At 42.5% G+C, this 13,645-nt stretch overlaps 1 pseudogene; it reads left to right on the forward strand.

The window, feature by feature from the left end:
- The first annotated feature begins 8,801 nt into the window (after positions 1–8,801).
- Positions 8,802–9,445, forward strand: LOC106634777 (U2 small nuclear ribonucleoprotein B''-like; annotated as a pseudogene).
- Positions 9,446–13,645: the final 4,200 nt, after the last annotated feature.

Raw genomic sequence — 13,645 nt, forward strand, 5'->3', positions numbered from 1 at the left:
GTGAGCCACCACGCCCAGCCTGACATTTTATTCTTATAACTAGTGCAGGGTTGCCTGGTTCCATTGGCCTTGACCAAAATCACAGCCAACTTTCAATTTCATAGATTGTAAGTGAGCCTGAGGAAGGATTTGCCAACATTTGTCATTATATGACAGGCAATTGAAGAAGAAAACATCAGGCCTCATAACTTGAATCACAATCTCTTGAAATAAAAGTTTCTTCCAAAGTTTGTTACAACTGAAATTCCTTAGAGAGTGAGATGTAAGCCCATCCTGGGGCAGACAGGCCCATTACTGTTCTTCCACACTTTTCCATGTCTGAGGTCTGCAGGGCAGGATGTGGTTACACACTGAGATACAGATTAACCTAAGTGTTGCATTTAACATTCTGTAGAAACCATTCTGGTAAAGAGGCCTTTTATTTTCAGGTTTGCGCAAGTACGCGAGTAATTATTTGGTTAAAAAAAAAAAAAACCTCCTAAAAATTTGATTATTTCAACTAACACCAGAGTTAGATAAGAATATGAAGGATCAGGTATGATTTTATTTATTTATGATAAACTCATAGAATGTATACTGCAAGTTTTGCTATTTGGAGGTTTTAAAATCTTAGCAGACTGGTAGATTTCATATATCAGCTATCTTAGGGCAAACAAGGCAGTAGTTTACATTTTTTCATTTTGAAAACAACTCTCTACTCTCATGGTAGCACCTTTTGGCCTCACTGACATTGTGCAACTGTGCAGGCCACACACAGTTGCAAAGACCCTTATCTTCTATCAGCAATGTGTGTTGTATTGAGTGTGATTAGACCAGCCCAACTCATGGATGACTGTGTATGCCATTGTCAAACAATCCTGTTTGGATAGGACATAAACTTGTGATTAATGCCTTTCAACAGCTGGCTTCAAAGATGAAGAACAGTGCAGATGGTTGAAGGCACAGATAATACAGGTTATGCACTGATTTATTGGCATCTGCAAGAGATATTTTTGGAAATACTGTGGCTAAGAACATGCTGCTCTAAACACTTTTTATCAGAATTACACATAAATATTTTCAGAATAGTTTATATGGTAATGATTTTAGTTTAAGCCATTTGGATGGAAGGATAGAGTCTGAAGACAGGTCATTTAAGTACTTCATGGGACCCAGTTTCATAAAGTGCTTTTAGTATCAGAAGGGTAACAAAATGACTGGGTCATTTGTTTGATAAAGTTGCACTCCCTCCACATCAGACTTCCCTTCCAGTTATGCAACTACCAAAGCACAGTGTGAGAAGATGATTATGCCTCATCAATGTCTTCTCTAGGAGGTCTCTTCATGGCCACATAGAAAGTATTACTCTTGGTAGGAAAGATATATAATTTGTTTGTTCATTTAAAACAGCAATCTACTTTCTAACAGCTGAAAGCCAAATCAATTTATTTATATATCTTCGGAGTGTGATGTATTACAAAGAACTTACCTGCAAGGTTTTTATTTTGGACTTTGCCCAATGAAAATGATGTCACTATTTCCATTCTGAATTATTTATTGGATCTTGACAATAGTAACAGGCAGCTTTTCCCCTAAAATTGGTAGCCGTGTTCATGACACTTTGCTGTTACTGCGTGAAAAGATGTTCTAATAGTCCTGAGGGTCTTCATCGTTGGGATTGTATGTTTCAAAACAGAATCTCATCTCAATCCTTCCTGATCAATGAACATCTTTCTCAGAATCTTTGAAGCACCTGGCACTGAGCTGGCACTCAGTTTTGGTTCCTTTTCTCCTGCTAAGGAGATGATACCTCTATGATAAACCATGCACATCTAGTACACTTTGTAAGCTTGGGGTTGTGAGACAAGGCTTAGTAGGCTGTAGGGCTTTTCAGAATGGGGATGGCAGAAACCCAATGGGACAGATTCATGGCCCATACCCCCTAACAGTGTGATTTTAGCATGTTTTTTCTTTTCCTTTCTATCAGATTGTGTGACCAATTTCCTAAAATTGCTGTTTTGCCCTTTGTAGAAAACAATTATTTTTACTGATTAATTTATAATTTTACGCCAACCACTCTAGCACTGGAATGCCTGGATCATGTGAGATTCTACAAATCTCCCTATGTGATCCTGGTATTTACTTCCCTTCATCACTTGAGAATTTGATATTCACTCAGAAGAGGTCAGTCACAACAGGCCATTGGCAAACATTTTCCTCCCATAGATTGGTGTATTAGTCCCTTCTCATGCTGCTATGAAGAACTACCCAAGACTGGGTAATTTATAAAGAAAAGAGGTTTAATTGACACCCAGTTCTACATGGCTGGGGAGCCCTCAGGAAACTTACAATCGTGGTGGAAGGCATCTCTTCACAGGGTGAGAGGAGAGAGAATGAGTGCAAGCAGGGGAAATGACAGACGCTTATAAAACCATCAAATCTTGTAAGAGTCACTCATTATCATGAGAACAGCATGGGGGAAACCACCCCCATGATCCAATTACCTCCACCTGGTCCCACCCTTGACACGTGGGGATTATTACAATTCAAGGTGAGATCTGGGTGGAGACACAGAGCCAAACCATATCAATTGGCTAGATGAAATCAAGCTGGAGGTCACCCAATTCTGTATAGCCACAGTTTTGCAACTCCACTGTACAGTGCATATAAAGTATTATTTTAGCCAATTCTGGGTCCCTAGTCTTTCAGAGGCACAGGATTTCATCTGCATTAATGCATTGGTTATATACTCTGTGAGTGACTCTTTCGTAGTGTCAGAGAGTAAACATTGAGACTTCTCAGAGAAAGGGCTGGTTGAGTGAAACATCCTTTGACTTGGGACCTTCTTACTCCATACCCTGTGGTTGGAGGGGGGAAGGGGAGGGTTAAACATGACAGCTGTCAGCTGTGAGGGTGCAGCTGCTATACAAGTTTGTTGCCATTCTAGGGATGAGGGCTTCTGAGGCACTTTGGGGATTGTGACTCCTCCTTAGTTTGTCACCAATTCCTCTGTAAGAGCCAGAGTAAAACTCTGTATACCTATTACACCCATCAATCCTTTGGCTCTTCCTCTTTCATACACACACATGCACACACTCATTATACCTGTGAACTGATGATGGTACATTGTCATTTTACTATCCTCATTGTTGATGCATCTTTCAGTCAATTGATTCTTTGATCATTCACTGATTTGTTCATTCAGCCATTCATTTACTTATTCATTCCTTTGTAGACTGGTGCTGAAAAGATTTATACACAACAGTGACTCAATCCTAACACAAGATGCCTTGGACAGCCTTCTGTATTTTCTCTCTATGCCACTTCATTTTCAGTGTCTGTGTTACACTGTTCTTGCATTACTATAAAGAAATATCTGAGACTGGATGATTTATAAGAAAAGGTTTAATTGGCTCATGGTTCTGAAGGCTGTACAGGAAGCATAACAGCATCTGCTTCTGGGGAGCCCTCAGGGAACTTTTATTCATGGCAAAAGGTGAAGCAGGAGCAGGCACTTGGCATGGCACAAGCAGGAGCAAGAAAGAGACAGTGTGTTGCGGGGGTAGTTCCACACACTTTTAAATGACCGTATCTCCCAAGAACTCACTATCGTGAAGACAGCACCAAGCCATGGGGGATCCACCTCCATGATGCAAACACCTTTCACCAGGCCGGACTTCCAGCATTGGGTATTACAACTCAACATGAGATTTGGGTGGGGACAAATATCTAAACTACATCTGTGTCCTTCCAATTGAGACCTCTATTAGAGCTGATTCCTTCCCTCCCATATTCTTTTCCTCCCGTCCTCCCTCCCACTTTGATGTCCCTGATGGGCTGTGTTCAAGGAGACTTCACCAGCATAGGAGGTCAGGGCTGGCTGCCTGGAAAGACCTCTGTGGGTGGGTGACAGATGCCAGGTGGTACCAGGGAGCAAAAGAAGTTGACTAAAGATCAGTTGCTGAGAATACTATAAATATTTAGAATCTCAACCCAGAGAGTTTTCCAAATTTTCCTTTACCTCTCTAATAGTAGCTCTGTGATACCACCTATGAGGTTACTCCAGGAGCAGAACACGGGAAGAGAATGTTCCAGAGCCCAAGGATTACAGCATGCCTGGTACTGTGATCACTCTGGGGCCACAGAAACAATCAAGGATCCCACAGTCCACTGACCAGCACACTGACCATTGTTAGTCCACTGCCTTTTTTGTCCTGTCTGGAACCTGGTTCTTTATTTTCCTTTTCCCACAGAACAGTCTTTCGGTTCCAGCTCAGCTACAGCCAACTCTCATAGAGATCCTTAAGCAAAGCCTACTTTGTTTTTGAAGTCTCAGTCTTCTTTCCCATGTCCCATTTCTTGCATCTGGGCTTCGGTCTTTGAGCCTATCCCCATTATTAACCTGGAAGGTATCCCCATATCCTCTTAGAACAGGAGCCTGCCTTTGTCTTGCCAGTCTCGCTCCCAGGGTCCAGACCCACAACTATTGATACAGGAGTGCTGGGAAGGGAAGAGCGTGGTCCCTTTAAATGATACAGAACCGGAGAAGGGAAGTGCTGGGTAGAGGACTGCGTGGTCCCTGGGTAGGGCTCTACCCCCATGGACATAGATGAGGTCAGGCACGTCTGCCTTTGGGCCCAAATGTTGCATTTTCCAAGACCGCCCTGGCTCACCACACCCCCATCAAGGGCTAATAAAAACCTGAGACCCTAGCAAGGCAGAGACAGAAGCTGCTGGACGGCAAGAGGAACACATCAGTGGAAGAAAACACAAAAGGCTGGACGGCAAAAGGACGTCGGGACATCAAAGGGAGCACGCTAGCGGAAGAGCGCACCGACAGAGGCCTGCAGGCCATCAACCGGCAGAACGACACGGAGTTTGGCCGGGACAGTCAGAGGAGAGCCTGGGCTGCTGAGCAGCTGGATTCCAGGGGAAAACCACCTCCCTTCTGGCTCCCCCATCTGCTGAGAGCTACTTCCACTCAATAAAACCTTGCACTCATTCTCCAAGCCCAGGTGTGATGTGATTCTTCGGTACACCAAGGCAACAACCCGGGATACAGAAAGCCCTCTGTCCTTGTGACAAGATGGAGGGTCTAACTGAGCTGGTTAATACAAGCCACCTATAGACAGCAGAATTAAAGAGCAAAGCAAAACTAAAAGTGCACCCTGTAACACATGCCCACTGGGGCTTCAGGAGCAGTAAGCATACCCCCTAGACACTGCCGTGGGGTCGGAGCCCCACAGACGCCCTGTCTGTATGCTCCCCTAGAGGTTTGAGCAGTGGGGCCCTGAAGAAGTGAGCCACACCCCCATCACATGCCCTGCGAGGGAGATAAGGGAACTTCAAGGGAACTTTTCCTGTTCCACTATCTCCACTCTTTTTTTTTTTTTTTTGAGACGGAGTCTTGCTCTGTCGCTCAGGCTGGAGTGCAGTGCTGTGATCTCAGCTCACTCCACCTCCTGGGCTCAAGCAATTCTCCTGACTCAGCCTCCCAAGTAACTGGGATTACAGGTGCACACCACCACACCCGGCTAATTTTTGTATTTCTAGTAGAGACAGCGTTTCACCATGTTGGCCAGGCTGGTCCTGAACTCCTGACCTCAAGTGATTCTCCCACCTCGGCCTCCCAAAGTGCTAGGATTACAGGCGTGAGCCACCATGCCAGGCCACTATCTCCACTCTTAATAGACTTCTGGCTTGGCGACCTGGACTCCTAAGGGTGATCCACCTCGAATGCCCCATTCCTGTGCTACATACACTTCCTGGAACTCTTTTTCTCTCCTCAACTGCTTACTCAGACCTTCTGCAATTGCACTTGCCCTGTACCATGCACCAAACCAGAATTAATTGTAGCTGCAGCTTCGTGGTTCCTTCTCTCTCCCTTGAGTTTTACCTCTGGGGACAGAGACACTTCCAAGTCTTGGTGTCTCCTCCCCTTCTGTCCATCTGTAAGTATCTCTAAGCCTGGCTGAATCCCAGAGTGGCACAGGCAACAGTCATGTGTGAATTAAAAGTTATGGCATTTGCTGTTCTGTAGATTCATGCCACAGAAGGAAGAGCCAAAACTTGAATGAGCAGAGAAATTTCAGGGCCACATGCAAATTCTCTCCAAGTGAAATGTTTTAAAAAGGAAAAGACAAAATATTGTCTAGTTTTACTATTTCCCAATTTTACCTTCTGGAACGTGACTATTAAAATATCCTTAAGGCATATGCTCTGCAGCTCCCCTTTATGCCAGACTTCCTTATAATGTGATTATTCCGTATTATTATTATTTAAATCATTTTTATGTGTCTTCAAAGGACCCGCTTAGTAGCAGGATATCATAGTGAAAAGAGCACAGGGTTGGGTCGTGGTCTTTGTCTCTCTAAAATGTACTAGCTATTTAAACCATGCAAAACACTAACCTTTGCAGGTTGCAGTTTTCCCATCTGGGATGTAGGGATAGCATTTCTCTACCTGTCTTGTAAGGTTGTGAAGATCAAAAGATAAAGCCTTTTATGAACTTTAAGCATTACGCAAATGTCAGATATGGCTGTTAGAGTACAATAGTGTTAAAGATATATAAAGTTGCTTTCTTCAACATTTTTCTTCATCACCAAAGATGTTTATTTATTTGTAAACCTTCCTGAAAATCACCCTTATATTACGATTTTATTACAAACCAGTTTGTGGAATAGGTTGAAAAGCATTATTGTTTTCATTCTATGGATGAGAAAACAGAGAGTTAAGAAAAGGCAAATATGGGATTTTACCTAAGATACTGCTGATAAACAGTAGAACAAGGGTGAGAAGCCAGTTCTGCTTCTGCTTCCCTGGGCTAGGCTTCTTTTGTTCTCTTCACTTGGGGTCTCTCTCTAACCAGCTCTAACCCCCGTTTAGAGGTGTCTAATCATCTCTGTGCCGGGGTGAAGCTGAAGCAAGCACTTGGGTGCCAGGCAGGAGAGTGAGGAGCTGAAGACTAGTGGATGGGTGGAGGACCAGGCTGTGCAGAGCCGTGGGCCCAGGGAAATTGCAGGGTGGGAGCAAAGTTCAGGGATCAAGCCAGAGATCAGTTATCAAAAGAATTTAAAAATTCTGAGTGGGTAAATACGGCAGGCAAGAACAGTATAAACAGATCAGGATCCAGCCAATTGCAGTTGACCAGCTGTAACACATGGGAGCCAGGCTCAGGCACAGAGTGGTCTGGATCAATTTTCTGAGAAGGGTTCGTTTGCACCCCTTTGAAGTTCCGGGCCTCACTCTGCAGATGTGCCAGACTTGTCTTAGAGGCCTTCTACTCATTTAGTCAGTGTGCATGCATGCATCAACACAGACATTAAGGTTTTATTATGAACCATGAGATGCATTAGGTGCAAGAGATGCAATTATGAATAGGCACATATAAGGTTCATGTTCAGAAGCACTTAGATTAGTGCAGGGTTTTCCACCTGGGCACTAGTGACATTCTGATGAGGGGACTGTCCTGAGTACTGTTAGATGTTTAGGATAGGCCTCTACCCACTAGATACTACTTCCACCTCTCCAGTTGTGACAATCAAAAATGTCTCCAGGCATTGCCAAATGTCCCCAAGGTGTGGGGGCACAGGAAAGGACAGATGACATCAATGTTAGGAATCACTGGTCTAGTGTTAATAATGATTAACAATTACTAAGCATTTACTAAGTGCCAGGCACAGAGTTTGACACAACCAGCCAAAAGGTTGATGATGGAAACTCTTAGCAGGCCCTACTTAAACATTTCACCAGATTCTCCAAGGCTCTCCATTTCCTCCACAACCCTAGCTACCAACTCCAAGGGCGTGTGGATCATTTGCAGCCAAGTGCTCTGGTTTGCCTGGGTGCTTCTGCTCAACATAACACATGTTGAGTATGTTGAGTCATATGCTTAAGAGAAAAAATTGTGTTTGTTACCAAACCCTTTGAGCCTATTGTACTTGTATAGTTGTACAATTTAAGAGTACATAAACTGATTAAACATAAGTGTAAAGAGTTGTTCCTAAGAAAATTAAGTGCAATGCTTTGGAAAGATATAATTTAAAAAACTTTCTGTTCAATTAAATCTGAATAAGAACAACTGTAAAAGGCAGAAAAAATTATAAAAATCTAGAAGATGTAAGGTCTTGCTACACTTTATCATTATTTTTAGAGACGGGGTCTCACTCTGTCACCCAGGCTGGAGTGCAGTGACATGATCATAGCTTACTGCAGCCTCAACCTCCTGAGCTCAAGCAGTCCTCCCACCTCAGCCTCCTGAGTAACTGGAACTATGGGCATGCACCATCCTGTGCAGCTTTGTTACACTTTAATGAATACCAAACAGGACAGGCATGGTGGTGCATGCCTATTGTAGTAGTCCCAGCTACTCAGGAGGCAGAAGCAGGAGGATCGCTTGAGCCTGGGAGTTTAAAACCAGCCTGAGCAACTTCATCTCTAAAATAATAGAAAATTAAAAAATAAAGAATCCCAAACTGAAAATTGTCACCAATGTACTATTAATCTAAATTAAGTAAGAGACAAATTGTGAAGTATAGTAAGCGGATCATTCTCAAAAAAAAAGACCTAAGCCCTACATAAACATGTATAAATAAGTGAACATTTTTGTATGTTTTAAGTTGAAAGAAAATGTTTAACATATGTAGGGTATTTAATGATTATTTTTATCAGCCAACTACCTGTCTTCCCAGTTGTTTTAGATGAGTAGGATTCTCTCATATTGTCCTTGTTTTTGAGATGAAAAGTTGAAAGAGAGGGAACTTACTGAGGGCTTACTGGAGATGGTGCAGGCCTCAGGCTATTTGAACAATTGAATCCAAAACATGGATATCAGACCAAATCGCTTAATTTATATCAACAATATGAATGACAAAATTAAAGAAGAAGGATTGAAGAGATTCCCACATGCTCTGTTTTCTCAGTTTGGCCATGTGGTAAGTATTGTGGCTCTAAAGACCATGAAGATGGGTGCAGGACACTGGGCTCATCCACAAATGCCTTGAGACAGTTACAAGGATTTCCATTGTATGATAATTTGCATTGATTTCCAATGCAAATCCAGTATGCAAAAACAGATTCTGATATAATTTCTAAGATGTGTGACACTTTTTCTGACAAAAGAAAAGAAAAAAGCCCAAACTGTGGAACAGATAGCAACAACCGCAAACAGAAAGCCTGGTCAGGAAACACTGAATTCAGCTGATACCCAAATCCTCAGGTTCTTACTACCCTCCGAATTCTGTTTTATTTTTAAGTTAATTTACCAGCAGAGACTCATGAGATGATGTTATCTGTGCTATTTAATTGGTTCCCTGGTTTCAAGAAAGTACGTTTTGTACCTGGGAAGCATGGTATTGCTCTGGTTGAATTTGAAAATGGTAAGTAGGCTGGAGCTCTCAGGGCAGCTTTACAAGGATTTAAGGTCACTTTGTCCCACGCCATGAAAATCACCTGTGTCAAGAAGTAATACTTGGGATAGTCATCATTAAAGGACTCAATATTATTTATAGTGTTTGTTTTAGTAACATTTGGTCAGGTCATTCTAATAGTTAGGGATGGGGAAAGTCAAAGTGAAAAAAAACAGGGAAGTGACTGAACTAGGTAACATCGAGGACACGGTGAGCCAGGAATGAAGTCTGGGTGTGCCTGGCCATGGTTCAAGCTCTGGACCACAATGTGATGCACAAACAACCCGCTCCCCCGCCGCAATGATGCTGTCAATTATGCTAAAACTAAGAATTTCTGTTCAAAGCCATCATGAACAAAGTTGGCAAATTGGGAGATGACTGCAATGTCTAAAAACAACAAGGGATCATACAAAATTGAAAAAGAAGAATTGAAGAGATTCCCCCACACCCCGTTTTCTCAGTTTGGCCATGTGGTAGATATTGTGGCTCTTGTATGTAGAATATACAAATAATTCCTAAAACTGAAAAGAAAGAGAAAGGAATGCAAACATAAAAATGACTAAAGTGGGCAAAGTAGGCAATTCCTTTGACAGAAAAGGAATCCCTAAAGACTAATATGTATAAGAAGTGATCAATAATTTTAGTAATCAAAGAAAAGGAATTTGAAACAACTAAGAGGCACTCTATGCCTCTTAGGCGGGCATAAATTAGCAGCATAATGCCATGAATAGGCACAGATGCAAAGACGTGGGAACCCCATGCACTGCTGGTGAGAATCCAGGTGGGAGCAGCCACTCCAGGGGCAACCTGGCCCCACCCTATGACCCAGCAATTTCCCTCCTAGGTGTACATCCCCCAGAAACCTTTATACATCCTCCTCAGGGGATATGTACAAAGATGTTTGGTATAGCACTAGGGTTAGCATGGGTCGTCTAAGAAATAGATGCCAAGATGCAGATTAAACCAATTAAATGTACAAAGATTTTCTTAGACGGAATACCTGTGAGAGAAAATAGGGATGGATGGCAGAACTCATACCACAATGAAGTCTGACCCCAAGTGAAGGAGAGGGAAGGAAGGTTGGTGGAAGCATCCTAAGAACCTGGTGGAAGGTTCTCCAAATCCACCAGGAAGTCCTCAAGCCCTAATCAGCCATGGGAGGAGTCCCCTGTCTCCCAGGAATGAGCCTGTCTTAGTCGCCTGGCTCTGCTCAGTCACTAGCTAGGAGCAGCCCACAGGAAGCAAGGCCTCAGGTGAAACCCAGAGTTAGATTTCAGAGCTCAGAGCTAAGCCTTAGGTCAATTACACTCCTGCAATTGGAGGTCTGTGAGGCATAGTCTCATGGGTTCCACATGTTATTCGGAGTACAGGGACAGGAAGGCAACGTGTATGCCAATCACAGGGATTGTGGGTAGGTAATGTGCAATAGACACCACCAGTGAGCAGTTAGAAGCAAAGAAGTAGATGTATACCTAACAGCACAGATGGGTCTTTAAAACAAAGTATAGAGTGAAAAAGGAAGAAACAGAATGGGATATCCAATATAATAATATTTCCTAAATGTGAGATACATATACATGCATGCAAAATGGTAACACTCAATATTCAAGCCTACACATGTAAACCAAAAGAATCCCACTGTGCCGATTAGAATGGTTGCTAAGGTGGAATATGGAGGTAAAAAGGACTAAATAAAGGAATATACAAAAAAAAAAAGACTTGAACTGAGCCTGAGTAACTCAATCTCTTGACTCTGAGGGTCTAAATAAACAAATCAACATAGTGCTCACCTCATGCTTCCCCCATAGTCATGACACGGGAGCAGCCTCTCTGGAATTCTTTAATAGCAGCAACTATAAAAGCAGTCTTCTGTTGTAAAAACAGCAGCTCTTTGCACGGTTGATGTCTACACTATCCCTGCCCCTTTAAATTCAGCTGGCCCTATTAGTGCCTCACTTTGCGCAGCGCAGACCCGGCACAGCAGCAGCACAAAACAGCTAGCCTAGGAACCGCCTCACGCTGCCTGCCTGCCTGCTCTCTCTGTCGACTTCTGCCTTCCAGCTAACGTCTGGGTTCTCCATTCCTGCCCCGGTCCCCTAGTTCTATTGTTTGTTTTCGTAATGGCTTTATTGAAATATAATTCACATGCCATACAATTCACACATTTAAAGTGTGCAATTCAATAGCTTTTCCTATAATTGCGTAGCCACGATTTCAGAATATTTTCATCACCCTCAGAAGAAACATTGTACTCCTTATCCATCAACCCTTAGTCCCTCCATGCCTCCCCCACCCCCCAGTTCCAGGCAATCACTAATCTACTTTTTGTCTCTATAGATTTGCCTATTCTGGACATTTCATAGAAATGGAATCATACAATAAGTGGTTCTTTGTGACAGGCTTCTTTCATGTAGCCTAATGTTTTTGAGATTTATCTATCTTGTAATATGTATCCTTTTTAGGGTTGAATATTCCATTATAGCGATGTATCTTTTTCTCTTTTTTAAAGAAAAGGTCTCACTGTTACCCAGGCTGGAGTGTAGTGATGTAACCGTGGCTCACTGTAGCCTCAACCTCTCAACCTCCCAGGCTCAAGCAATCCTCCCACCTCAGCCTCTTTAGTAGCTGGGACTACAGGTGTGTGCCACCACTCTTAGCTAATTTTTAAATTTTTTTTGAAGAAACGGGTCTCACCATATTGCCAAGGCTGGTCACAAACTCCTGGATTCAAGCAATCCTCCTTCCCAAAGTGTTGGGATTACAGGTGTGAGCTACCAGGTCCATACTTTCTTCATCCATTCTTTAGTTGATGGACATTTGGGTTGTTGCCACTTTTTGGTGACTATGAATAATGCTGCTATGAAATTTGTGTATATGTTTTTGTGTAGACATATGTTTTCGTTTATCCTGGGTGTATAACAAGGAGTGGAATTGCCGGGTTGTATACTAACTCTACTTTTAACCTTTTTAGAAACTATCAGACTGTTTTCCAAAGCAGCTGGATCATTTTGCATTCCCACCAGCAGTGCATGAGGGTTCCAATTATTTCATATCTTCACCTACTCTTGTTATCATCTGTCCTTTTGATTAGGATCCTTTGGTTTTTGCCATTGGCTCCCAGCTCCTCCTGAACTCGCTGACCTTAGCTGACCTGCATGCACTTGGCATCTTCCTTGGCTTCAGTGCTCTTCAGGATTCCCTGTGAAAGGCATCTTTCACTACACTGGCAGAATTAGCCCTTGGCTTCCTCCACTAGAAAATAGGGGTTGCAGATAATGGGGTTCTCAGATTCTGCCCCCAAAATAAAAGAATAGAGAAAGAGGAAAGCTTAATGTAGCTGACAGCTACCTTAGCCCTTGTGGTAGTTAATTTTATATATCAACTTGACAGAAGGGGTGCACAGTTAGGACATAAAACATTATTTTTAGGTGTGTCTATAAGGAGTTTCCAGAAGAGATTGGCATTTGAGTCTGTAGGCTGAGTAAAGGTTCACCCTTTCCAACGTGGGCAGCCATCATCCAATCCACTGAGGGCCAAATGGAACAAAAAGGCAGAGAAAGGGTGAATTATCTCTCTCTTCTGCAGCTGGAACATCTATCTTCTACTGCCTGCAAACATTGTAGCTCCTGGTTCTCAGGTCTTTGTACTTGGACTGAGTTGCATCACTGGCTTTTCTGTATCTCCAGCTCCCAGACAGCAGATCATGGGACTTTTTGACCTCCATAATTGCATAAGCCAATTCCCATAATAAATCTCATCATTATCTCTATTATCTATCTATCTATCTATCTATCTATCTATCTATCTCCTCTTGATTCTATTTTTATGGAGAATTCTGATTAATAGAGCCCTTTTCTTTTTCTTCTGCTCTAGTTGCTAGAATGACAAGCTGAGGAATCCAGGAGAGTCTGACCTAGGGACAGCAGCAATTCTGGAATTCCAACCAGAAAGTGACAAGAATAACAGCACAACCACAGCAATTACCAATTTAGAGGTAGGCTCTCATTTCCTTAAATCTTTTCATTTTCTGCAAATGCAAAAATAAGAGAAAGAAGGGTCAGCATTGGGCATGGTAATAATGAATAAATCTCTGTTTTTACTGACAGTAATTTACAGTTGATAATGTTAATTGCTTCTGTTATCAACGACATCATTTTTATGGCTGTTTATTTAGTAACAACTCTTGGCAGTTGTACCATTTCTATGTGTTTCAGGCTGAAGGGTCCTAGTTCAGGGTGAGACAGATTTGAAGATTATCA

The sequence above is a fragment of the Pan paniscus genome, chromosome 4, assembly GCF_029289425.2.
Source record: "Pan paniscus chromosome 4, NHGRI_mPanPan1-v2.0_pri, whole genome shotgun sequence".
Taxonomy (NCBI): domain Eukaryota; kingdom Metazoa; phylum Chordata; class Mammalia; order Primates; family Hominidae; genus Pan; species Pan paniscus.